General features: G+C 29.4%; 2 pseudogenes; both read right to left on the bottom strand.

Moving 5' to 3' along the window:
- Positions 1-5,897: 5,897 nt before the first annotated feature.
- LOC111640188 lies at positions 5,898-8,773 on the bottom strand (annotated as a pseudogene).
- Positions 8,774-16,794: 8,021 nt separating this feature from the next.
- Positions 16,795-19,670, bottom strand: LOC111640180 (annotated as a pseudogene).
- Positions 19,671-25,140: the final 5,470 nt, after the last annotated feature.

Genomic DNA, 25,140 nt, shown 5'->3' with positions numbered 1-25,140 from the left:
TACATTTTTTACATATAATTTTAAAGTTTATCAAAGTAAAATTCTGATAAATTTTTAATTTTAAATTCATACAGTATATAGATTTTTAAAACAGGTAGATTACTTGAGGAATGTATAATAATAAGAGGAACAAAAGAAGTATATGTAAAGTAAAATTTTCAATAAGGTGAATTTCATAAGTTCTTTTATACTTTGATTTTTATATCAAAATAATGATGATTTTAGTCTAAACAATTGCGAAAAATTCCATTAAAATAATTCTGCAAAATTTAATAAGAATTTTTATTAATTTAATTAATAGAAATTTTTATTAATTACATAATAAATTACGTACATAATAAGCAACATTAATCCACATTCAGTTTTAATTATTCGATTTCGTTAAACTGCTGAAAAAATTCGTGACATTCAAGTAATAAGTAAGATAGAAAATTACAACAAAAATATGTTAAATATTATCAATATGCAAGCTCAATGGCAGTAGTTTTTAGATTAAATTCTTTTCATAACAACGAAAAAATATTCCAGATTTATTGTTCAAGTTTCTATTATTCTATAAGATGATTTCGAATTTATTTTCAAAACTACTTAAAAATACTTTAATGACTTTCTTAATAATCTTAATTTACAATCTAAAAATAAATACCATTTCCTTTAAGTGTAATAAATCTTTTTTCTTTTCCACTGATAAGAACTTATCTTTTAATCTTCTCTTTATAGGTTTAACTTTATTGTTTTTTCTTCTTTTCTCTATTGCAATTTTTTTTGGATAGTGTTTATCGTATGATCTCTTCTTCAAAGTAGAATTTATGACACTTTTTACTATTTTTATTGAAGTAAACACAAAAATTTATAGTATATTGTCAACTATTCTTGTAAATATAAAAATAATTCAAAATGTTGTATTTTAAACTTTATATTTTAAAAATTTCTTACCTATTAATGTAATATGTTTATAACTAAGCTATGCAAATGAAACTAGAATTTACATCTTTCAAATTAAATTTAGAATAAAAATTCTAATTAAATTTAAATGTGAAGAATATAATGTTAAATTTTATATAATTTAAGCACTTCATAAAATTAATTTTCAATGTATGAATCAATATTTACTTAAACACTGTATAGTCTACTTTAAAATTAAATCTGATATTTAAAAACATTATTTTAATACTGAAGTAATTACAATATTCAAGACTATTAAATTCAGTGTTATATAATTATCTAACTAATTCAATAGAATGTATCCATTAGCATTGCAATATACACTTTACTTATTTTCAAATTAATATTATCCATTAAAAGACATTACACACGTGAATGTATATAATTATATAGGGTAATCTACACTTAATTTTAATTAATACAAATGTAAAAAGTAAAATAAAATCTACAAAACTGTACAAAAAAAAAATATTTAATAAACTGCTTTAAGTAACGAAACAATAAAATAAACATATTTTATATTTTAGTAAATATAAATGTATTTTATATTATAGTTTACATTTATTCTTGACGCTGTTTACGATAATTTATTTAACTATTTTTAAAACTATTTTCATTTATTTACTCTTTTTAATGTAACAAACAAATGAAATATTTAAAAAATAAATCGAAAAACACAAAAAGCATTTTAGAAACACTTTAGATATATGATAATTGGAAAACAAATGTCATATCCCGTAAGGAGCTATTGAGTCGAGTACAGAAGGCAGTTGAAAGTGTCAGGAGCAAACCTGAGGTATTTACACGAACCAGAAAATCTTTCTTATGTCATGTTAATGCATGTTTATGTGAAAATAGAGGTGACTTAAAAGTAACAAATAAAATGCCATTTAAACAATTATTTTATTTTATTTTTCCAATGAGAAATAACAATAATATATCACAAGCCTATACTTTTATCTTATTTTTTATCTATACAAAAATTTTCACAACATTTTCTTTTTTATTTTAATTTAACCGGTTAAATTTTTGTTTACAGTTTGAATTTATTTCCTTAAAATAATTTGATATTTTTAATTGATTTTAAAATACTGTTTATTTAATTAATAATAAATCATTTTAATCATAATTAAAAGAATATATTAATTTTAAAATTTACGCTTATTATATATTTAAAATTAACGATTAGGCTACAGCTAGTATATTCCAGATTTTATATAATAAGATATTCTTTATGAATTCCTTATTTAATAATGCTAAATATGTAAATTTATACATATTTCTAGTCTAAAAATATTTATTTTATTTATTAACAACACTAATTATTATAAAGCGAATGTAATATTTATTGATTCATAAATCAACATTTATACTGTTCAATTATCGATTGAATTCTTATTTAAATTATGTATTTTAAATTATAAAGTAAGAGATTATATTATCGTCTAACAAATAACTTTTTTTCTTATAACTATAATTGCAATTATTTTTAATAAATTATAAAGTTATATTATAACTTATTGTTATGTATGATACAGTATATGCAGATTATTTATGGTAAAATTATCATTACAATGAACTATCGAGAAGTTTTTAGACAAAGAATTTTTATTGAATACAATTTAATAAAACACATATTAAATTATTATATTCTTAAAAAATAATTATAAAAATTTATATTTTAACATTTTAAATATTTAATAATAATTAATTTTGTATCTTTTGGTTAACTCTTCTAAATTTTATTTCTTTAATTATGACAGTTTATAATTAATTTATATGCTCTTAATGTCAAGTTTTTATATTATTAATGAATTATTTTTAATTACAAATACAATAAGTATTAGCTAGAAAAATTCATTATAATTATTATTTTTAATATTTACATAAAATGATATATTAAATATTTAAATAAAATATTTAATTTTCAATAAAAGTAAAGAAATAAAATTATCAACTTTATTCAAATTATAATATATGTTATAAGATTATAAAGTATATTTTGTAACTTCATTCTGTATATAAAAGAACGAATAGTTGAAATTTACACCATGTAAATATTGAATCAAGTACTTTTGAAAGAATCTTTGCGTACTTTATACCTCAATATTTTATGATTGTGAATGCTTTATTCTTAACAATAACTCTATTAAAATTAAAAAAACAAGTAAAAATCATGAAAATTTGAATCCGAAACTTATACGAATCAGCAATGCGCATAAAAAGCTACCAAATTAACATTTATGTATATGTTATAAGGTAAACAAATGCTAATCTATATACATATATGTAATATACGAAACTATGTATATATCTATAGGCTATACAAATACATAATACATGTGATCTGCATATTATATACATGTATAGGCCTATTCATGCAGACCACATTAATGCATATATATCTTGTTATATTTATAATAATAACTTTAAAAATTGATACTTAAACAGTTTTATTCTATAAGATTTGTTAACATTTTTGTGTTTAATTTTAAATTTAACATTAGGATAAATGTTAATTTTTTTCAATACAACAACTTTTTCAAACCTTTTGATGCTTTATTTTTATAAACTTGTAGAAACATTCTGAGTTGTGCATACTCCAGAAAATTCAAACAAATATGTTTAGATGAGTGTTTCACCAATATTTGCTATCTACTCATGTATCTTGGAATAAAGTCTGCAAAGGTTTAACAGTAAACCCTATAATTCTTTTGAAAAACTAAAGGAGGTACAGAGTATAAAATTGAAAATACTAACAAACACTATTTTAAACTACATAACTAATTATTATCCTTTATCTTTTAGAGTTATTTACATGCATATAAAACAATAATTATAAAAATATACTTTCTTGTCATTTTATATTCTATACAAACAAATTTTAAAAGTAATAACTTATAAAACTTTAAAGTAAAATGACTTATAATGTCTGCTTATAAAAAATTATTTTAAAATATATTTTATCGCGGATAATGCCATAATTATTGTTAATAATAAATACCATAAGATTACATAATTAGTATATTGTGTACAGACTTTTATATTTTTGCATGAAACATCAAATTTTTATTTAAACAATATTGTTATGAAACTTAATACGTTAAAAAAGTATTTCAGTCGAAGCGTTAGCAAAGCATTTTCTATGTGGCTTACCGAATTGCGTTTGTTTTCAAAATTTGATCGGCCAATTTTGATAAAACATTTCCATTTTTTCATTAATTACGACGAGGAATCCAGAAATGTAATAAAAATTAAGACACAGTTGGGTCAAAATGACAATGTCCATATTTCCTGACGCGATTGAGCGCTCCTAATGGAATTTAGGGAACGAAAAAACAGCATTGTATTGTGAGAATCGGGGTTTAAGCATCAAAGCTTAAACCGTTTTCCGACAACGGGAAGGTGAGTTCCGCTCACAGGGTCAGTGGATGGCAATTTAGGAGGGCGAAAATCGAGTGGGAGGTCGCGGATAAGTCGATAAGGTGTTGGCCAAGTACGAGTAAACACACATGTTTACGATATTATATAAATTTAATTAGTAAAGGCTATACAAAAAGGATATAAATAATAAGATTAATAATAATAATAATTTCAAACCGAAGTTCCAATAGGTGGTTAACTGGATTGTGTCTCGCGTATTTCTGACAAAAAGGAGGCTCTGTCCCTCATTAATATCTATCCTTAATTTAGCCCTAGACCACCTGAGAGAAAAGAGAGAGTTCTACTTACTAAGTTGTGAATAGTGGGATCTTGCTTAGTCGTCCGTCGTCGGCGGTCAGTGTTTAAAGGCAGTTGATCCGTTGTTTTCTGATGTCTTGAAGGCCACCTCGATAACGGGCCGTGAGCCCTCTTTATACCAAATTTGAGGGGGTGAGAACTATGACATTATTAATGATTTATACACACACCTGTTAATGTGTTGATGTCTGGATCTAGCTAGTACGGACCACTGGCACAGAGAAGTTTGTTTAATTTATTGATATTGGTATCTAGAAGATATGATTTTATAATATAAATTTCTATAAGTTTGACGGCTCTCATCCATAAATTAACATTCAGCTGACAATAATTTCTGTAAACTGGTCAACGATCTAGATATTGTTTATATCAAACGTCGCATATGACTTTATTGCTGTAGCCACGTGCCACGTGCAACCAAAGAGGGGATAAGGAACATCTCTTATTCCCGTCTTGTTGATATTAACGTCTATAGAATTACCGTTAAACAAATGGAGGAGATTTCTGTTATTGATATTTTAACATTTTTTTTATTCGAGGAGAGCGTCTCGGTCATTGACCACAGAAGGCCCCCTTTTTCGTTTTACAAAGAAAATCATGAGGTTTATACTGTTCTAAAACAGAAAAAGGGTTTCAGACCTTCACAGTATGCTTAACGGAAAGTAGGCACGTAAAACGAACTAAACACAAGTCTCTCCGTGTCGGCAAGTGTATGGATTTTCGTTTCGTGTGGCGAGCAAATGTTTTTTCTGATCACACATAGACACACGCACACTGTCTTTCTCTCCCATTCTCACACGCATGCCCTCACACACACATTCAAATACGTATAAGTGCTCGGGTTAGATGGTACGAAAGATAATTTATATATACTAATACGAATTTTAAAATTTTTAATTACAAAAAACGCAACACTCCGCCTTAATTCTATTGCGATACGACAAAGTCACGCGGTGTACCTAGTAAAATATTTTATAATTTTTCTTATATCATTAATTAATAAATGTCAATATTCATAACTAGTCAAAAATACCTTTAAAAGATGATTCATATAAGTAGTATGTAACTTCTTCTTCTTCTTCTTCTTTATCTTCACCTTTTCCATGTTTATATGGGGTCGGCGTTTCCTTCTCTAATACGTTTTTTTCCATTTTTCCGTACCAACGGCTTCTTTTCTCTTAAGTCCCCTCTGGTTCAAGTGTTCTTCCACATTATCTTTCCAACGCATCTTTGGTCTTCCTCTTTTCCTCTTTCCTTACTACCAGTTTTCCAATCTTCTTTCCAACATAATTGTCACTTCTTCGCTCTACGTGGCCAAACCACCTCAACCTACATTCTTGCATTTTTTTTGCTCAAGGGACCTTAACAGAACCTCTAATAAAATCATTCCTTTATTCTATCCTTCCTTGACACTCCACACATCCATCTCAACATTCTCATCTCCGCCACTTCCATCTTTCTTTCTTGGGCTCTTGTTATTGCTTCTGTCTCAGCTCCATATAACATTGATTGTATATCTAACAACTGATTTATACAATTTTCCTTTCAGATTGCAGCTAACTTTCCTGTCGCATAACACGCCGCTCAGCTTCCTCCAGTTCATCCATCCACATTGAATTCTATGCTGTACCTCCGAATTCAATCCTCCTCACATCTCGACAAATGTCCCAAGATATTTAAAACTCGGAACAAAAGGAAGCGGCACATTTTGGATTTTAATATATTACACTCATCTCTACCATTTAGAGTCATATAAGCTGTTTTAGTTCTGTTAATCCTCATGCCCCTTTCTTCCAAAACTTTCCTCCAATCTTCCAGTTTCTTCTCAGCCTTGGTTTGGGAAAGTTCACACAGCACAATATCATCCACAAACAGCATGCTCCACGGAGCCTCACACTTCATATTACACACCAACACCTCCATTATCAGGTCAAACAAATAAGGGCTAAGGGCCGATCCCTGATGCAAACCAACATTAACGAAAAACCCTTCTGTATTGTCCACACTACTCTTAACTTGGGTCTCTGCTCCCTCGTACATTTCCTTGACGAGCCTAACATATTTTTCTGGAACATTCTTTTCCCTCAAACATCTCCATATTTCTTGTCTTGGTACCCTATCATACGCCTTTTCTAGATCTATGAACAACATGTGCAAATCTTCCTGCATTTCTCTGTGCCTTTCCATCAGCTATTTTAAAGAAAAAATAGCATCAGTCATACTCCTTTCCGGCAAAAAGTCAAACTGTTCCTCTCCAATCTCAGATTCCTGCCTAATCCTTCTTTCTACAAATTTTCTCCCAAATCTTCATAGTATGGGGCAATATTTTTATATTTCTGTAATTTCCAAAATTCTGTACATCCCCTTTACCTTTAAAGATCGGCACACGAATGCTCTTTCTCTATTCATCTGGGATCTTCTCCTGCTGCCAGAGTTTCTTCATAAGGTCCCATAGAATATCAATTCCCTCCTTACCCAAACCTCTCCAAGCCTCAACCGAAATCCGATCAGTGCCTACTGCTTTCTCCATCTTCATTTTCCTAAGCACACTTTCCACTTCTTCTAATATCTTGCACCACTCCTTTATTTGCCTCTCCATTCTCGTATAAAGTTCTGGGAGTTCTTCATTCAATAAATTCCTAAAATACACTTTCCATCTTTCCTTTACCCTTTCGCAATCTTGTAATACAACTGCTTTATCATCTTTAATTAGTTTAATAGAGGTAAAATCTTTTGATGCCTTATCTCTTGCTTTGGCAATTCTCATCAACTACCTTTCACCACCTTTCCTTTCGAAAACTTTATAAGTCTCTTCTAAAGCCTTTGCTTTCGCAATAGCCACCGCCTTTTAAGTTATTTTATTTGCCAAATGAGAAGTTTCTTTATCTTCAGGCCTTCCCATCAAATCTTACATTTTCTTTGCTTCTTTCTTTTGTTTAACTGCGGATTGTACCTCAGCATTCCACCACCAAAGTTCATTTCCTTCTGGCGATCTCTTCCCTGAAGTTTTTCCCTAAACCTCTTCTCCAATTTTCAAAATGCAAATACTATTCGGCAACCACCATGTTTGCACATCAACCGGGAACTGGATTTCTTTTAACACTTTTACCTTAAACTCTTTCCTTAATCCCTCCTCTTTCAATTTCCACCATTTGATCCTTTGTTCAATCTGGCTAACACAATTCTTACAATGACCCATAAGAAAGTCACAATCTACCAGGAGAACTCTCAGCAATATTTCTCCATTTAACATCTTACTGTTTCTCACTTCACTCAGATGTCTCCTGCGGCACAAGAAAAAATCAACCTGGCTGGATCTACCTCCACTCATGTATGTAACCAGTTGATTCGCTTTCTTCACAAAGTAAGTGTTAACTAGCACAAGCTCAAAAGCCACAGCATGATCGACTAGTTTTTCTCCCTCTCCATTCCTTTCTCCCGCACTCCACCTCCCAAGATCTCTTCTTTCCGCATTCTTCCTCTTCCCAACATGACAATTTAAATCGCACCCACAGATTAATCTCTCGTTCGTAGGAACACATGTTATAACTTGGTCAAGATCTGTCCAAAAGTTTGTCTTTTCTTCTTTTCCACTACCTGGCTGAGGAGCATCCACACACACAATCGTAATGAAAATTCCACCAACGTCCAACTTAACGCTCTTAATTCTATCACATCTCCGTTTAACCTCAAAGACTCTGTCTTTTAGAACTTTATCAATTACGATATAAACTCCATTCCTTTTTCCCTTATTCGCTCCATTCACAAACAGCTTGTACCCTTCACCAAGTTCTTTATCTTTATTTCCTTTCCATATTGTCTCTTGCAGGCACAAAATGTTCTCTCTCCTTTTTTGCATAAGATCAACCAACTCTCTACTCTTCCCATTCAATGTTCCGATGTTTAAAGTATCTATTCTTATAATTGACTTCTTCCTCTTCTCTTTCTGGACTAACTTCTTTATCCGAACCCGTCCTTGGTTCGGTAGCCCCTGCTCATTTGACAGTTTTCGGGCGACATGACTGCGCATCGCTTCGCGGGGACGTCGTAACACAGTTATAACACTTGTATCTAGCAGACATTCCATGTAGTTTTGGCATAGGTATTACTTTTAGTTGTATATATATGAAAGGTGATAGGAGGCATTACTCGTAGGTACATCCTCAAAGGGAATGAAAAGAAGTGAGAAGAAGGTAGACGTAAGTGAAAGGTATTTGGCAGGTGCCGAAAGAGGGTGAAGACAGTAGGAAGAGAAAATAAGAGGAAGAGGGAGGTCATGAGCCGCATCATGTAGTTTATTTTAAAACCACAAAATTACAAGATATAAAAACATAACAAAATAATGTACATTTGGAATGTAAGGCGGCAGCAGTATTTAAATTCCCACTTGGAATAGACACAGCTGCTTAAAAATGCTAACAAACAATTGTACACAAAGAACAAACAACTCAATTCCCGTGTTGAAAAGAACCAGCTACCTGCTAGTGTTGAGTTCTAGCGCCTTTGTGGCTGAAACAAAAGCAGTGAGTTCATTGTAGATGTTTTTATTTTCAATTAAAACACTAGTGTCGCACGGCCAGGCAATGCATTCTTGAAGAACAGCTTGGATCAGTTTGTTCCTCTGTTGTTGAAATTTCTTGCAGTCGTATATCAAGTGTTTGTTATTCTGATTAGAGGTGCCATCACATTCACAAGTAGGAGTAATGCTATGGCCAAACCTATAGAGNAAATTTAAATTTTATTTTTATTTGAATAATCTATTAAGTATAGAATTTTCTTTAAAGTCAGCGAATTTTTAAGAATGTGATGAGTGAATTTTCTTCTATTTACAAACGTGTAAACGTTCTCATTTAGAAGCATGTCTACTTTTCCACACACTTTATTGTGTACAGATGTACTTGCTTATGTAAGGTCGATACCTTACACCTTAGGAAACCTGAATGGAACCACATTGGCACAGAGCCAAAGGTAACAAAAAGAACCGTCCAAGGTTAGAAAATCCAGTCAAATTACAGCAGTGAATTTAAATTGGTTCCAGTTTTTTCTTTCTGGAAATATTTTCTTTTGTTCCCTATGAAAAGTGTGTTTGAGAGAAATAATAAATATAATACTGAATAAACTAATTGTTTATGAAAATTATGTTTATCTTAACAACCAATATAGAATTTTAACTTATAAATTACACAGAGTAATAAAGTAAAAATAAATAAACCGTGTGTTTAAGATTATAGATAATTGTTATTAACAGAATTTTATTATTAAAGTGCTACTTCTTTAATCTCAGTACAATAATAATTTTATGTAAATTATTTAAATATTATATCTTATTAATATATAATTAATATATATATTATATATTACAATCTCTTGTTTTATATAGTGTACGAATATAAAAAAGATTCTGTATTTCTGTATCACAGGATATAAAAGATGGTCCAAATGTCAGTTAACCTGATTTCATTTTTTTTCAATTTGATAATGATACAGATTTATTCCAAGTAATTTTGCGAAAATGAGTTGAAGTATAATTCGCATATTGAACGAACGTATTGAACAAGAAAGATCTAATTTTAGGCAATTTAAAAAAAAATAAAATATGTAAGTAAAACATTGAATACGGCAGCAATTTATTCTTTGCAATAGTCGACTTTTGAAGCAACATGTATAAATTATTAAATGCATTTTCTGGTTAGAAAATAGAAAAATAGAATAAAGAAATAGAAATAAAAATAAAATAATAATAGAAAAAAAATCAATAATATAACCTACATAAAAGGTTTCAAATATATATATATTAGCAAACTAATAATATAGGCTAAATATATGCAAAGTTCTGAAATAAATATAAAATTAAATCATATTATAAAGATATTTTCGAATATATTAGAGTTATCCATTAATTTCAAATTGTAATGAATCCTGAGAAGATAATCAGTTTTATGGATGCGAAGATAATCAACAGTGAAGCAATAAAGATTTGTCTAATGGTTTTAATTTATAACGAGTTTGGATACAATATTAAAGTTTAACCGCCTTCTAATCCTTGTAATTAATTTAAACAATTAATACAATTATTACTTGATGTAGCACCTGCCAACAATCCATGATCTTTCCATAACTTAATACTAGTTTATGGAAGAATTTCATTATATTTCCAATATTATTAATGTAATCATCTATATCTAAAATTAATTTATTAATACTAATTTTAAATACATTTTTTACATATAATTTTAAAGTTTATCAAAGTAAAATTCTGATAAATTTTTAATTTTAAATTCATACAGTATATAGATTTTTAAAACAGGTAGATTACTTGAGGAATGTATAATAATAAGAGGAACAAAAGAAGTATATGTAAAGTAAAATTTTCAATAAGGTGAATTTCATAAGTTCTTTTATACTTTGATTTTTATATCAAAATAATGATGATTTTAGTCTAAACAATTGCGAAAAATTCCATTAAAATAATTCTGCAAAATTTAATAAGAATTTTTATTAATTTAATTAATAGAAATTTTTATTAATTACATAATAAATTACGTACATAATAAGCAACATTAATCCACATTCAGTTTTAATTATTCGATTTCGTTAAACTGCTGAAAAAATTCGTGACATTCAAGTAATAAGTAAGATAGAAAATTACAACAAAAATATGTTAAATATTATCAATATGCAAGCTCAATGGCAGTAGTTTTTAGATTAAATTCTTTTCATAACAACGAAAAAATATTCCAGATTTATTGTTCAAGTTTCTATTATTCTATAAGATGATTTCGAATTTATTTTCAAAACTACTTAAAAATACTTTAATGACTTTCTTAATAATCTTAATTTACAATCTAAAAATAAATACCATTTCCTTTAAGTGTAATAAATCTTTTTTCTTTTCCACTGATAAGAACTTATCTTTTAATCTTCTCTTTATAGGTTTAACTTTATTGTTTTTTCTTCTTTTCTCTATTGCAATTTTTTTTGGATAGTGTTTATCGTATGATCTCTTCTTCAAAGTAGAATTTATGACACTTTTTACTATTTTTATTGAAGTAAACACAAAAATTTATAGTATATTGTCAACTATTCTTGTAAATATAAAAATAATTCAAAATGTTGTATTTTAAACTTTATATTTTAAAAATTTCTTACCTATTAATGTAATATGTTTATAACTAAGCTATGCAAATGAAACTAGAATTTACATCTTTCAAATTAAATTTAGAATAAAAATTCTAATTAAATTTAAATGTGAAGAATATAATGTTAAATTTTATATAATTTAAGCACTTCATAAAATTAATTTTCAATGTATGAATCAATATTTACTTAAACACTGTATAGTCTACTTTAAAATTAAATCTGATATTTAAAAACATTATTTTAATACTGAAGTAATTACAATATTCAAGACTATTAAATTCAGTGTTATATAATTATCTAACTAATTCAATAGAATGTATCCATTAGCATTGCAATATACACTTTACTTATTTTCAAATTAATATTATCCATTAAAAGACATTACACACGTGAATGTATATAATTATATAGGGTAATCTACACTTAATTTTAATTAATACAAATGTAAAAAGTAAAATAAAATCTACAAAACTGTACAAAAAAAAATATTTAATAAACTGCTTTAAGTAACGAAACAATAAAATAAACATATTTTATATTTTAGTAAATATAAATGTATTTTATATTATAGTTTACATTTATTCTTGACGCTGTTTACGATAATTTATTTAACTATTTTTAAAACTATTTTCATTTATTTACTCTTTTTAATGTAACAAACAAATGAAATATTTAAAAAATAAATCGAAAAACACAAAAAGCATTTTAGAAACACTTTAGATATATGATAATTGGAAAACAAATGTCATATCCCGTAAGGAGCTATTGAGTCGAGTACAGAAGGCAGTTGAAAGTGTCAGGAGCAAACCTGAGGTATTTACACGAACCAGAAAATCTTTCTTATGTCATGTTAATGCATGTTTATGTGAAAATAGAGGTGACTTAAAAGTAACAAATAAAATGCCATTTAAACAATTATTTTATTTTATTTTTCCAATGAGAAATAACAATAATATATCACAAGCCTATACTTTTATCTTATTTTTTATCTATACAAAAATTTTCACAACATTTTCTTTTTTATTTTAATTTAACCGGTTAAATTTTTGTTTACAGTTTGAATTTATTTCCTTAAAATAATTTGATATTTTTAATTGATTTTAAAATACTGTTTATTTAATTAATAATAAATCATTTTAATCATAATTAAAAGAATATATTAATTTTAAAATTTACGCTTATTATATATTTAAAATTAACGATTAGGCTACAGCTAGTATATTCCAGATTTTATATAATAAGATATTCTTTATGAATTCCTTATTTAATAATGCTAAATATGTAAATTTATACATATTTCTAGTCTAAAAATATTTATTTTATTTATTAACAACACTAATTATTATAAAGCGAATGTAATATTTATTGATTCATAAATCAACATTTATACTGTTCAATTATCGATTGAATTCTTATTTAAATTATGTATTTTAAATTATAAAGTAAGAGATTATATTATCGTCTAACAAATAACTTTTTTTCTTATAACTATAATTGCAATTATTTTTAATAAATTATAAAGTTATATTATAACTTATTGTTATGTATGATACAGTATATGCAGATTATTTATGGTAAAATTATCATTACAATGAACTATCGAGAAGTTTTTAGACAAAGAATTTTTATTGAATACAATTTAATAAAACACATATTAAATTATTATATTCTTAAAAAATAATTATAAAAATTTATATTTTAACATTTTAAATATTTAATAATAATTAATTTTGTATCTTTTGGTTAACTCTTCTAAATTTTATTTCTTTAATTATGACAGTTTATAATTAATTTATATGCTCTTAATGTCAAGTTTTTATATTATTAATGAATTATTTTTAATTACAAATACAATAAGTATTAGCTAGAAAAATTCATTATAATTATTATTTTTAATATTTACATAAAATGATATATTAAATATTTAAATAAAATATTTAATTTTCAATAAAAGTAAAGAAATAAAATTATCAACTTTATTCAAATTATAATATATGTTATAAGATTATAAAGTATATTTTGTAACTTCATTCTGTATATAAAAGAACGAATAGTTGAAATTTACACCATGTAAATATTGAATCAAGTACTTTTGAAAGAATCTTTGCGTACTTTATACCTCAATATTTTATGATTGTGAATGCTTTATTCTTAACAATAACTCTATTAAAATTAAAAAAACAAGTAAAAATCATGAAAATTTGAATCCGAAACTTATACGAATCAGCAATGCGCATAAAAAGCTACCAAATTAACATTTATGTATATGTTATAAGGTAAACAAATGCTAATCTATATACATAGATGTAATATACGAAACTATGTATATATCTATAGGCTATACAAATACATAATACATGTGATCTGCATATTATATACATGTATAGGCCTATTCATGCAGACCACATTAATGCATATATATCTTGTTATATTTATAATAATAACTTTAAAAATTGATACTTAAACAGTTTTATTCTATAAGATTTGTTAACATTTTTGTGTTTAATTTTAAATTTAACATTAGGATAAATGTTAATTTTTTTCAATACAACAACTTTTTCAAACCTTTTGATGCTTTATTTTTATAAACTTGTAGAAACATTCTGAGTTGTGCATACTCCAGAAAATTCAAACAAATATGTTTAGATGAGTGTTTCACCAATATTTGCTATCTACTCATGTATCTTGGAATAAAGTCTGCAAAGGTTTAACAGTAAACCCTATAATTCTTTTGAAAAACTAAAGGAGGTACAGAGTATAAAATTGAAAATACTAACAAACACTATTTTAAACTACATAACTAATTATTATCCTTTATCTTTTAGAGTTATTTACATGCATATAAAACAATAATTATAAAAATATACTTTCTTGTCATTTTATATTCTATACAAACAAATTTTAAAAGTAATAACTTATAAAACTTTAAAGTAAAATGACTTATAATGTCTGCTTATAAAAAATTATTTTAAAATATATTTTATCGCGGATAATGCCATAATTATTGTTAATAATAAATACCATAAGATTACATAATTAGTATATTGTGTACAGACTTTTATATTTTTGCATGAAACATCAAATTTTTATTTAAACAATATTGTTATGAAACTTAATACGTTAAAAAAGTATTTCAGTCGAAGCGTTAGAAAACCATTTTCTATGTGGCTTACCGAATTGCGTTTGTTTTCAAAATTTGATCGGCCAATTTTGATAAAACATTTCCATTTTTTCATTAATTACGACGAGGAATCCAGAAATGTAATAAAAATTAAGACACAGTTGGGTCAAAATGACAATGTCCATATTTCCTGACGCGATTGAGCGCTCCTAATGGAATTTAGGGAACGAAAAAACAGCATTGTATTGTGAGAATCGGGGTTTAAGCATCAAAGCTTAAACCGTTTTCCGACAACGGGAAGGTGAGTTCCGCTCACAGGGTCAGTGGATGGCAATTTAGGAGGGCGAAAATCGAGTGGGAGGTCGCGGATAAGTCGATAAGGTGTTGGCCAAGTACGAGTAAACACACATGTTTACGATATTATATAAATTTAATTAGTAAAGGCTATACAAAAAGGATATAAATAATAAGATTAATAATAATAATAATTTCAAACCGAAGTTCCAATAGGTGGTTAACTGGATTGTGTCTCGAGTATTTCTGACAAAAAGGAGGCTCTGTCCCTCATTAATATCTATCCTTAATTTAGCCCTAGACCACCTGAGAGAAAAGAGAGAGTTCTACTTACTAAGTTGTGAATAGTGGGATCTTGCTTAGTCGTCCGTCGTCGGCGGTCAGTGTTTAAAGGCAGTTGATCCGTTGTTTTCTGATGTCTTGAAGGCCACCTCGATAACGGGCCGTGAGCCCTCTTTATACCAAATTTGAGGGGGTGAGAACTATGACATTATTAATGATTTATACGCACACCTGTTAATGTGTTGATGTCTGGATCTAGCTAGTACGGACCACTGGCACAGAGAAGTTTGTTTAATTTATTGATATTGGTATCTAGAAGATATGATTTTATAATATAAATTTCTATAAGTTTGACGGCTCTCATCCATAAATTAACATTCAGCTGACAATAATTTCTGTAAACTGGTCAACGATCTAGATATTGTTTATATCAAACGTCGCATATGACTTTATTGCTGTAGCCACGTGCCACGTGCAACCAAAGAGGGGATAAGGAACATCTCTTATTCCCGTCTTGTTGATATTAACGTCTATAGAATTACCGTTAAACAAATGGAGGAGATTTCTGTTATTGATATTTTAACATTTTTTTTATTCGAGGAGAGCGTCTCGGTCATTGACCACAGAAGGCCCCCTTTTTCGTTTTACAAAGAAAATCATGAGGTTTATACTGTTCTAAAACAGAAAAAGGGTTTCAGACCTTCACAGTATGCTTAACGGAAAGTAGGCACGTAAAACGAACTAAACACAAGTCTCTCCGTGTCGGCAAGTGTATGGATTTTCGTTTCGTGTGGCGAGCAAATGTTTTTTCTGATCACACATAGACACACGCACACTGTCTTTCTCTCCCATTCTCACACGCATGCCCTCACACACACATTCAAATACGCATAAGTGCTCGGGTTAGATGGTACGAAAGATAATTTATATATACTAATACGAATTTTAAAATTTTTAATTACAAAAAACGCAACACTCCGCCTTAATTCTATTGCGATACGACAAAGTCACGCGGTGTACCTAGTAAAATATTTTATAATTTTTCTTATATCATTAATTAATAAATGTCAATATTCATAACTAGTCAAAAATACCTTTAAAAGATGATTCATATAAGTAGTATGTAACTTCTTCTTCTTCTTCTTCTTTATCTTCACCTTTTCCATGTTTATATGGGGTCGGCGTTTCCTTCTCTAATACGTTTTTTCCATTTTTCCGTACCAACGGCTTCTTTTCTCTTAAGTCCCCTCTGGTTCAAATGTTCTTCCACATTATCTTTCCAACGCATCTTTGGTCTTCCTCTTTTCCTCTTTCCTTACTACCAGTTTTCCAATCTTCTTTCCAACATAATTGTCACTTCTTCGCTCTACGTGGCCAAACCACCTCAACCTACATTCTTGCATTTTTTTTGCTCAAGGGACCTTAACAGAACCTCTAATAAAATCATTCCTTTATTCTATCCTTCCTTGACACTCCACACATCCATCTCAACATTCTCATCTCCGCCACTTCCATCTTTCTTTCTTGGGCTCTTGTTATTGCTTCTGTCTCAGCTCCATATAACATTGATTGTATATCTAACAACTGATTTATACAATTTTCCTTTCAGATTGCAGCTAACTTTCCTGTCGCATAACACGCCGCTCAGCTTCCTCCAGTTCATCCATCCACATTGAATTCTATGCTGTACCTCCGAATTCAATCCTCCTCACATCTCGACAAATGTCCCAAGATATTTAAAACTCGGAACAAAAGGAAGCGGCACATTTTGGATTTTAATATATTACACTCATCTCTACCATTTAGAGTCATATAAGCTGTTTTAGTTCTGTTAATCCTCATGCCCCTTTCTTCCAAAACTTTCCTCCAATCTTCCAGTTTCTTCTCAGCCTTGGTTTGGGAAAGTTCACACAGCACAATATCATCCACAAACAGCATGCTCCACGGAGCCTCACACTTCATATTACACACCAACACCTCCATTATCAGGTCAAACAAATAAGGGCTAAGGGCCGATCCCTGATGCAAACCAACATTAACGAAAAACCCTTCTGTATTGTCCACACTACTCTTAACTTGGGTCTCTGCTCCCTCGTACATTTCCTTGACGAGCCTAACATATTTTTCTGGAACATTCTTTTCCCTCAAACATCTCCATATTTCTTGTCTTGGTACCCTATCATACGCCTTTTCTAGATCTATGAACAACATGTGCAAATCTTCCTGCATTTCTCTGTGCCTTTCCATCAGCTATTTTAAAGAAAAAATAGCATCAGTCATACTCCTTTCCGGCAAAAAGTCAAACTGTTCCTCTCCAATCTCAGATTCCTGCCTAATCCTTCTTTCTACAAATTTTCTCCCAAATCTTCATAGTATGGGGCAATATTTTTATATTTCTGTAATTTCCAAAATTCTGTACATCCCCTTTACCTTTAAAGATCGGCACACGAATGCTCTTTCTCTATTCATCTGGGATCTTCTCCTGCTGCCAGAGTTTCTTCATAAGGTCCCATAGAATATCAATTCCCTCCTTACCCAAACCTCTCCAAGCCTCAACCGAAATCCGATCAGTGCCTACTGCTTTCTCCATCTTCATTTTCCTAAGCACACTTTCCACTTCTTCTAATATCTTGCACCACTCCTTTATTTGCCTCTCCATTCTCGTATAAAGTTCTGGGAGTTCTTCATTCAATAAATTCCTAAAATACACTTTCCATCTTTCCTTTACCCTTTCGCAATCTTGTAATACAACTGCTTTATCATCTTTAATTAGTTTAATAGAGGTAAAATCTTTTGATGCCTTATCTCTTGCTTTGGCAATTCTCATCAACTACCTTTCACCACCTTTCCTTTCGAAAACTTTATAAGTCTCTTCTAAAGCCTTTGCTTTCGCAATAGCCACCGCCTTTTAAGTTATTTTATTTGCCAAATGAGAAGTTTCTTTATCTTCAGGCCTTCCCATCAAATCTTACATTTTCTTTGCTTCTTTCTTTTGTTTAACTGCGGATTGTACCTCAGCATTCCACCACCAAAGTTCATTTCCTTCTGGCGATCTCTTCCCTGAAGTTTTTCCCTAAACCTCTTCTCCAATTTTCAAAATGCAAATACTATTCGGCAACCACCATGTTTGCACATCAACCGGGAACTGGATTTCTTTTAACACTTTTACCTTAAACTCTTTCCTTAATCCCTCCTCTTTCAATTTCCACCATTTGATCCTTTGTTCAATCTGGCTAACACAATTCTTACAATGACCCATAAGAAAGTCACAATCTACCAGGAGAACTCTCAGCAATATTTCTCCATTTAACATCTTACTGTTTCTCACTTCACTCAGATGTCTCCTGCGGCACAAGAAAAAATCAACCTGGCTGGATCTACCTCCACTCATGTATGTAACCAGTTGATTCGCTTTCTTCACAAAGTAAGTGTTAACTAGCACAAGCTCAAAAGCCACAGCATGATCGACTAGTTTTTCTCCCTCTCCATTCCTTTCTCCCGCACTCCACCTCCCAAGATCTCTTCTTTCCGCATTCTTCCTCTTCCCAACATGACAATTTAAATCGCACCCACAGATTAATCTCTCGTTCGTAGGAACACATGTTATAACTTGGTCAAGATCTGTCCAAAAGTTTGTCTTTTCTTCTTTTCCACTACCTGGCTGAGGAGCATCCACACACACAATCGTAATGAAAATTCCACCAACGTCCAACTTAACGCTCTTAATTCTATCACATCTCCGTTTAACCTCAAAGACTCTGTCTTTTAGAACTTTATCAATTACGATATAAACTCCATTCCTTTTTCCCTTATTCGCTCCATTCACAAACAGCTTGTACCCTTCACCAAGTTCTTTATCTTTATTTCCTTTCCATATTGTCTCTTGCAGGCACAAAATGTTCTCTCTCCTTTTTTGCATAAGATCAACCAACTCTCTACTCTTCCCATTCAATGTTCCGATGTTTAAAGTATCTATTCTTATAATTGACTTCTTCCTCTTCTCTTTCTGGACTAACTTCTTTATCCGAACCCGTCCTTGGTTCGGTAGCCCCTGCTCATTTGACAGTTTTCGGGCGACATGACTGCGCATCGCTTCGCGGGGACGTCGTAACACAGTTATAACACTTGTATCTAGCAGACATTCCATGTAGTTTTGGCATAGGTATTACTTTTAGTTGTATATATATGAAAGGTGATAGGAGGCATTACTCGTAGGTACATCCTCAAAGGGAATGAAAAGAAGTGAGAAGAAGGTAGACGTAAGTGAAAGGTATTTGGCAGGTGCCGAAAGAGGGTGAAGACAGTAGGAAGAGAAAATAAGAGGAAGAGGGAGGTCATGAGCCGCATCATGTAGTTTATTTTAAAACCACAAAATTACAAGATATAAAAACATAACAAAATAATGTACATTTGGAATGTAAGGCGGCAGCAGTATTTAAATTCCCACTTGGAATAGACACAGCTGCTTAAAAATGCTAACAAACAATTGTACACAAAGAACAAACAACTCAATTCCCGTGTTGAAAAGAACCAGCTACCTGCTAGTGTTGAGTTCTAGCGCCTTTGTGGCTGAAACAAAAGCAGTGAGTTCATTGTAGATGTTTTTATTTTCAATTAAAACACTAGTGTCGCACGGCCAGGCAATGCATTCTTGAAGAACAGCTTGGATCAGTTTGTTCCTCTGTTGTTGAAATTTCTTGCAGTCGTATATCAAGTGTTTGTTATTCTGATTAGAAGTGCCATCACATTCACAAGTAGGAGTAATGCTATGGCCAAACCTATAGAGATAGGCCTTAAAGTTCCCGTGGTTTGTCAATAATTGTGTTGTAATGGCATAGGTATTACTATTATTATTATTACTGGGAAGGTGGTGAAAGCTCGAGACTACTCAGTGGTATCGCTCGAGGGTGAAATGAGAAGGAAAGAGAGGTTTAGGAGAAGGGTGAAGGTGAAATGGAAAGAGAGATAGAATAGGTGGTGAAGGGGTAGGATCATGGGCGCCAGCAACACATTTATTGATGGGAGTAAGAGAGAAACAAAATACAAGATATACAGAATACAGCATATATAATACCTGTGTACAAGGTGGTGGCGCGATGCATAGGTATTAATGCAGGATGTCCTTCCTGATGCCAAATCTATTTGTTATAAGGCTAAATATATTCTATTCGAATAAAAACAGAAAAAATATTCGCAGTGTCTTCATTAGAGTTGTCATTGTCATACCTCTGAACAATAAAACCACACAGAAGAGTCGCCCATTTAAAGATGTTTTCCCTCGTCTAGGCATGCAAAAAATTATCTGTAAATGTCTATCTGGTAGTGGTATAATAATGAAATTACAATTAATAATATTTTACTATTATTAATTGTTAAACCAGGACATTGAATTAAAGAGAGAAAAAACACTAAAAAAGTAAACGTCTTCAATAACAGAGTTGACAGGTCAACTCTGCTGTGTGATTTTGTTCCTGAGATGTGAGAATGACTACTGGGCCTATAATAAAGACACTGTGATATTTTTTATTGTATTTTTTGTTTTTAATTTGAATAAGTGGCTTATTGCGTATTTTTTAACAGTATTAATTGTAAATATTCTAGCTTATAATTAATAATTTTTCTGATACTTGAAATTTCAAAAGTAATCAAAATACATAAGTAATTAATTCAGCCTTTTCTTTTTAGAAAAACACCTACAGGCAATTTTATTAAATGTGCTTTTCTTTAAGTACTTACTAGACTATTTATGTGTAATCAATTATATATATAAAATGAAATTTCAATTAGCGGTAAGTATCTAAACAAGATAACAAAACAAATTTTTTTTCAAGAGTAAGAAAAACTAAATAATTCAAGTAATTATCCAAAATAAGTTTATTATTCATGCTTTGATGAATCCATTATTCCTACAGGTTTTTTTTAAAATCATATTTAGAACAAAAAAGTTTTCTAAAAATGTTGTAAAAAATTAATTATTCAAATAATCATCAATTTTGTTGAGCTGATTCATACAGTTTTTTATTTTTATTTTTCTTTCAGATTTTTTAAAAAGATTTTCAAGGTTTACATTTCTTTTAAAGCTGGAATACAAATTAATGAGTCAACAAAGTAAAAGTTACTTGCATTATTTAATAATTTTTTTTCTGATTTTTTTTCCTATTATCATTTTATTAGTTAATACTAAAATTAAGACTGAAAATTTGAAATATATTATANATTAAAAATTTAAGTATGTATGGTTTGTTCGTATTGCGTTAAATTATATGTTTGTACTTGTCCGTGTTATTTAATGTCTAGAATATTCAATAATCAGGAGAATAAAATTACATAACAGTTATAGTGGAACAAAATGACACTTCATCAATCAAACACTGCAAACTTTATGACATCGGAACTTGGCCAACCGACAAATCCTAAACCAACTTTTCTCTCGGAAAATCTCTCTTCTTTGCAAGAAAAACCGATTTGCATTCTCTTGGTGAGGTGGCCACGCTTGGCACCTTGTCATTTCTGTTGGTTTGACTGATGGCCACGTCTGATGGATGACTCAGCTTATCTGGTCCGTTTTGTTTCACTTCCTAAGTAAAAGGGCAGATAAGAGGGTTTAATGGGTTTCGATAAGCTCGGCATAAGCATTGGAAAAACCAAAACATCATCAATCTCTGAAAACAATCGAAGTATTGTATAATATAGGTGCTAATTAATATTGTGTCATAGCCTAAAATATTTACTCCTTTCTAGAAATCGTTCCTGTTGTTTACGTTCATCTTTGGAATTATTAGTAAATTGAAAAGTTGAGAAACAATCAATTAAACTAATAATCTACAATCTTTTAATTTTTCCTGAAGTTTTTAACCATTTAAATAAGTTGTTTACAAATCGGAAACTAATGAAACAATCAATTAAAACAATATATCTACTATCTCCATCGACGTTAATCTCTATAAATACTTGTAAATTATTAACCTTGATATATCATAACATCATCAATCTCTCAAAACAATTAAGATAACAAATACTTTTTAATTCCCAATAGGGTTTAGTATTGTTTACACAAAGTGTAGTTCCCCTAAATCATTTACCAGTACTTTATTTCTTCCTGAATAAATATTCCCTAGAGAAGTTTAACAATTTTAACAGTAGATGATGACGTTAATTTCTAATTTGTATTACCTAAGGGTTTCATATGTCTAAGATATCTAGGATCTCATAATTATTCTAGCGACTTCTAGGATATTCAAAAGTATTAATGAGTCGTGAGGAGTTACTAGATTGTTTAACAAAGTTTATCTGAAGTGATTAAAAAGATATTAGTAACTCTTAGATGAAAGTATATAAAAATCATATATAACTCTTATGAGAAAAAGTATTTATATCTTAATAATTATACACTTAAAGAATTTAAAGTTTTAACTTAACATTTATAAAGAAAACAATTTGTTTCCTCTAGATTTTAGTTTAGATAAATAGGAAACTTTTAAAATTATTAAATATTTCCAATTCATAAATTCCTCAGAAGATTATAATTTAAGATCAAGTTCAAAGATTATAATTAGTCCAACCATCTGCCGCAAAGATGGTCTGTCTGTACTTGGAGTGACAGAGGTCAAAGATCTCTGATTGGAAGGTATAGAGAAGTAAAAGAACTCTTTCTTGTTTTTGTAAAAAGAAACCTGAATAAGACAGATATTTTTTGTTATAAACAATATTAGAAAATATTACATTGGAAAATATGTTCGAATTTCTGTCATATAATACGAAGCAATTTTTTTAGTGAAAGAATTGTGCTTCCTTTATTCTACCTTGCTATTTACTGGATTTTTTTTTAATATTTTGAAGACTGTTATAAAAATGATTACATTATAAAGTTGTTAAATTTGTCAGAGAATTTCTCATTTTACAAATTGAAAAAACATGGACGTTATAAAATCCATTATTTTAATAATAAAATAATTTAAACTGTTCACTGTATTCAAGAGAATAAAAAATAAATGAATAAATAAATAAATGAAAATAAAAATTTAGAAGGTAAAAAATTGCAAACTTTCATACACACTAATAGAAAAAAAAAAGAATATAAAAGAAAAGGACATTAAATTCTCAGGTAGTGATATATTATTTTTGAATATTATTAACTTTATAATAAAACGATGATTCCTGATTAATGCCCAAAAGCTATTAAGAATAACGAAAGAGTTTTTGGAGATTTAGAAAAGAAAATATATAAAAAGGTATAAATTCTATTTTATTGCCTTGCAGAAATGAAAAATGATTGTAAAAGTTTAAATCTTTTGCTAAAAATAAAATTCAAAAGAAAAATACAAATATTAGAATGAAAAATTGTTAAAATAACGAGTATTTAAAAAGTAATAATTTCTTTCTAGTTAAAGAAGTTTAAAAATATATTTAACTATTACAGTTAGAAAGAGCAAATGGTAAGTAAAGCTGTAGTTCACAATTATTGATCGGCTTTTTGATGAAAAGCTTTAAGATGTTGGCAGTGACATGTCAGATCCCCTACGCATAGAGTCAGACAGCATGAACACACAGCGTTTTGACAAGATGACAGAAACCTAGATCCTCATGTAATGACTTACACTGCATCAGGCAGAAGGTCATCCTCACCTCAAGCCAAAAACCATTGCGTTTCTTTTACACATAGTAATAAGAATTCGTTTTCAAATAATTTTATTTTAATAACATCATAATTATTATATAAAATTTATTAATTTATATAATTAAACAATATAGAAAAATATTGATTAAAAATTTAAGTATGTATGGTTTGTTCGTATTGCGTTAAATTATATGTTTGTACTTGTCCGTGTTATTTAATGTCTAGAATATTCAATAATCAGGAGAATAAAATTACATAACAGTTATAGTGGAACAAAATGACACTTCATCAATCAAACACTGCAAACTTTATGACATCGGAACTTGGCCAACCGACAAATCCTAAACCAACTTTTCTCTCGGAAAATCTCTCTTCTTTGCAAGAAAAACCGATTTGCATTCTCTTGGTGAGGTGGCCACGCTTGGCACCTTGTCATTTCTGTTGGTTTGACTGATGGCCACGTCTGATGGATGACTCAGCTTATCTGGTCCGTTTTGTTTCACTTCCTAAGTAAAAGGGCAGATAAGAGGGTTTAATGGGTTTCGATAAGCTCGGCATAAGCATTGGAAAAACCAAAACATCATCAATCTCTGAAAACAATCGAAGTATTGTATAATATAGGTGCTAATTAATATTGTGTCATAGCCTAAAATATTTACTCCTTTCTAGAAATCGTTCCTGTTGTTTACGTTCATCTTTGGAATTATTAGTAAATTGAAAAGTTGAGAAACAATCAATTAAACTAATAATCTACAATCTTTTAATTTTTCCTGAAGTTTTTAACCATTTAAATAAGTTGTTTACAAATCGGAAACTAATGAAACAATCAATTAAAACAATATATCTACTATCTCCATCGACGTTAATCTCTATAAATACTTGTAAATTATTAACCTTGATATATCATAACATCATCAATCTCTCAAAACAATTAAGATAACAAATACTTTTTAATTCCCAATAGGGTTTAGTATTGTTTACACAAAGTGTAGTTCCCCTA

This window comes from Centruroides sculpturatus, unplaced genomic scaffold (assembly GCF_000671375.1).
Source record: "Centruroides sculpturatus isolate CEXI.00-Female unplaced genomic scaffold, Cexi_2.0 scaffold177, whole genome shotgun sequence".
NCBI lineage: Eukaryota > Metazoa > Arthropoda > Arachnida > Scorpiones > Buthidae > Centruroides > Centruroides sculpturatus.
The sequence above is the reverse complement of the archived record's forward strand: the minus strand, read 5'-3'. Positions and strand labels throughout refer to the sequence as shown.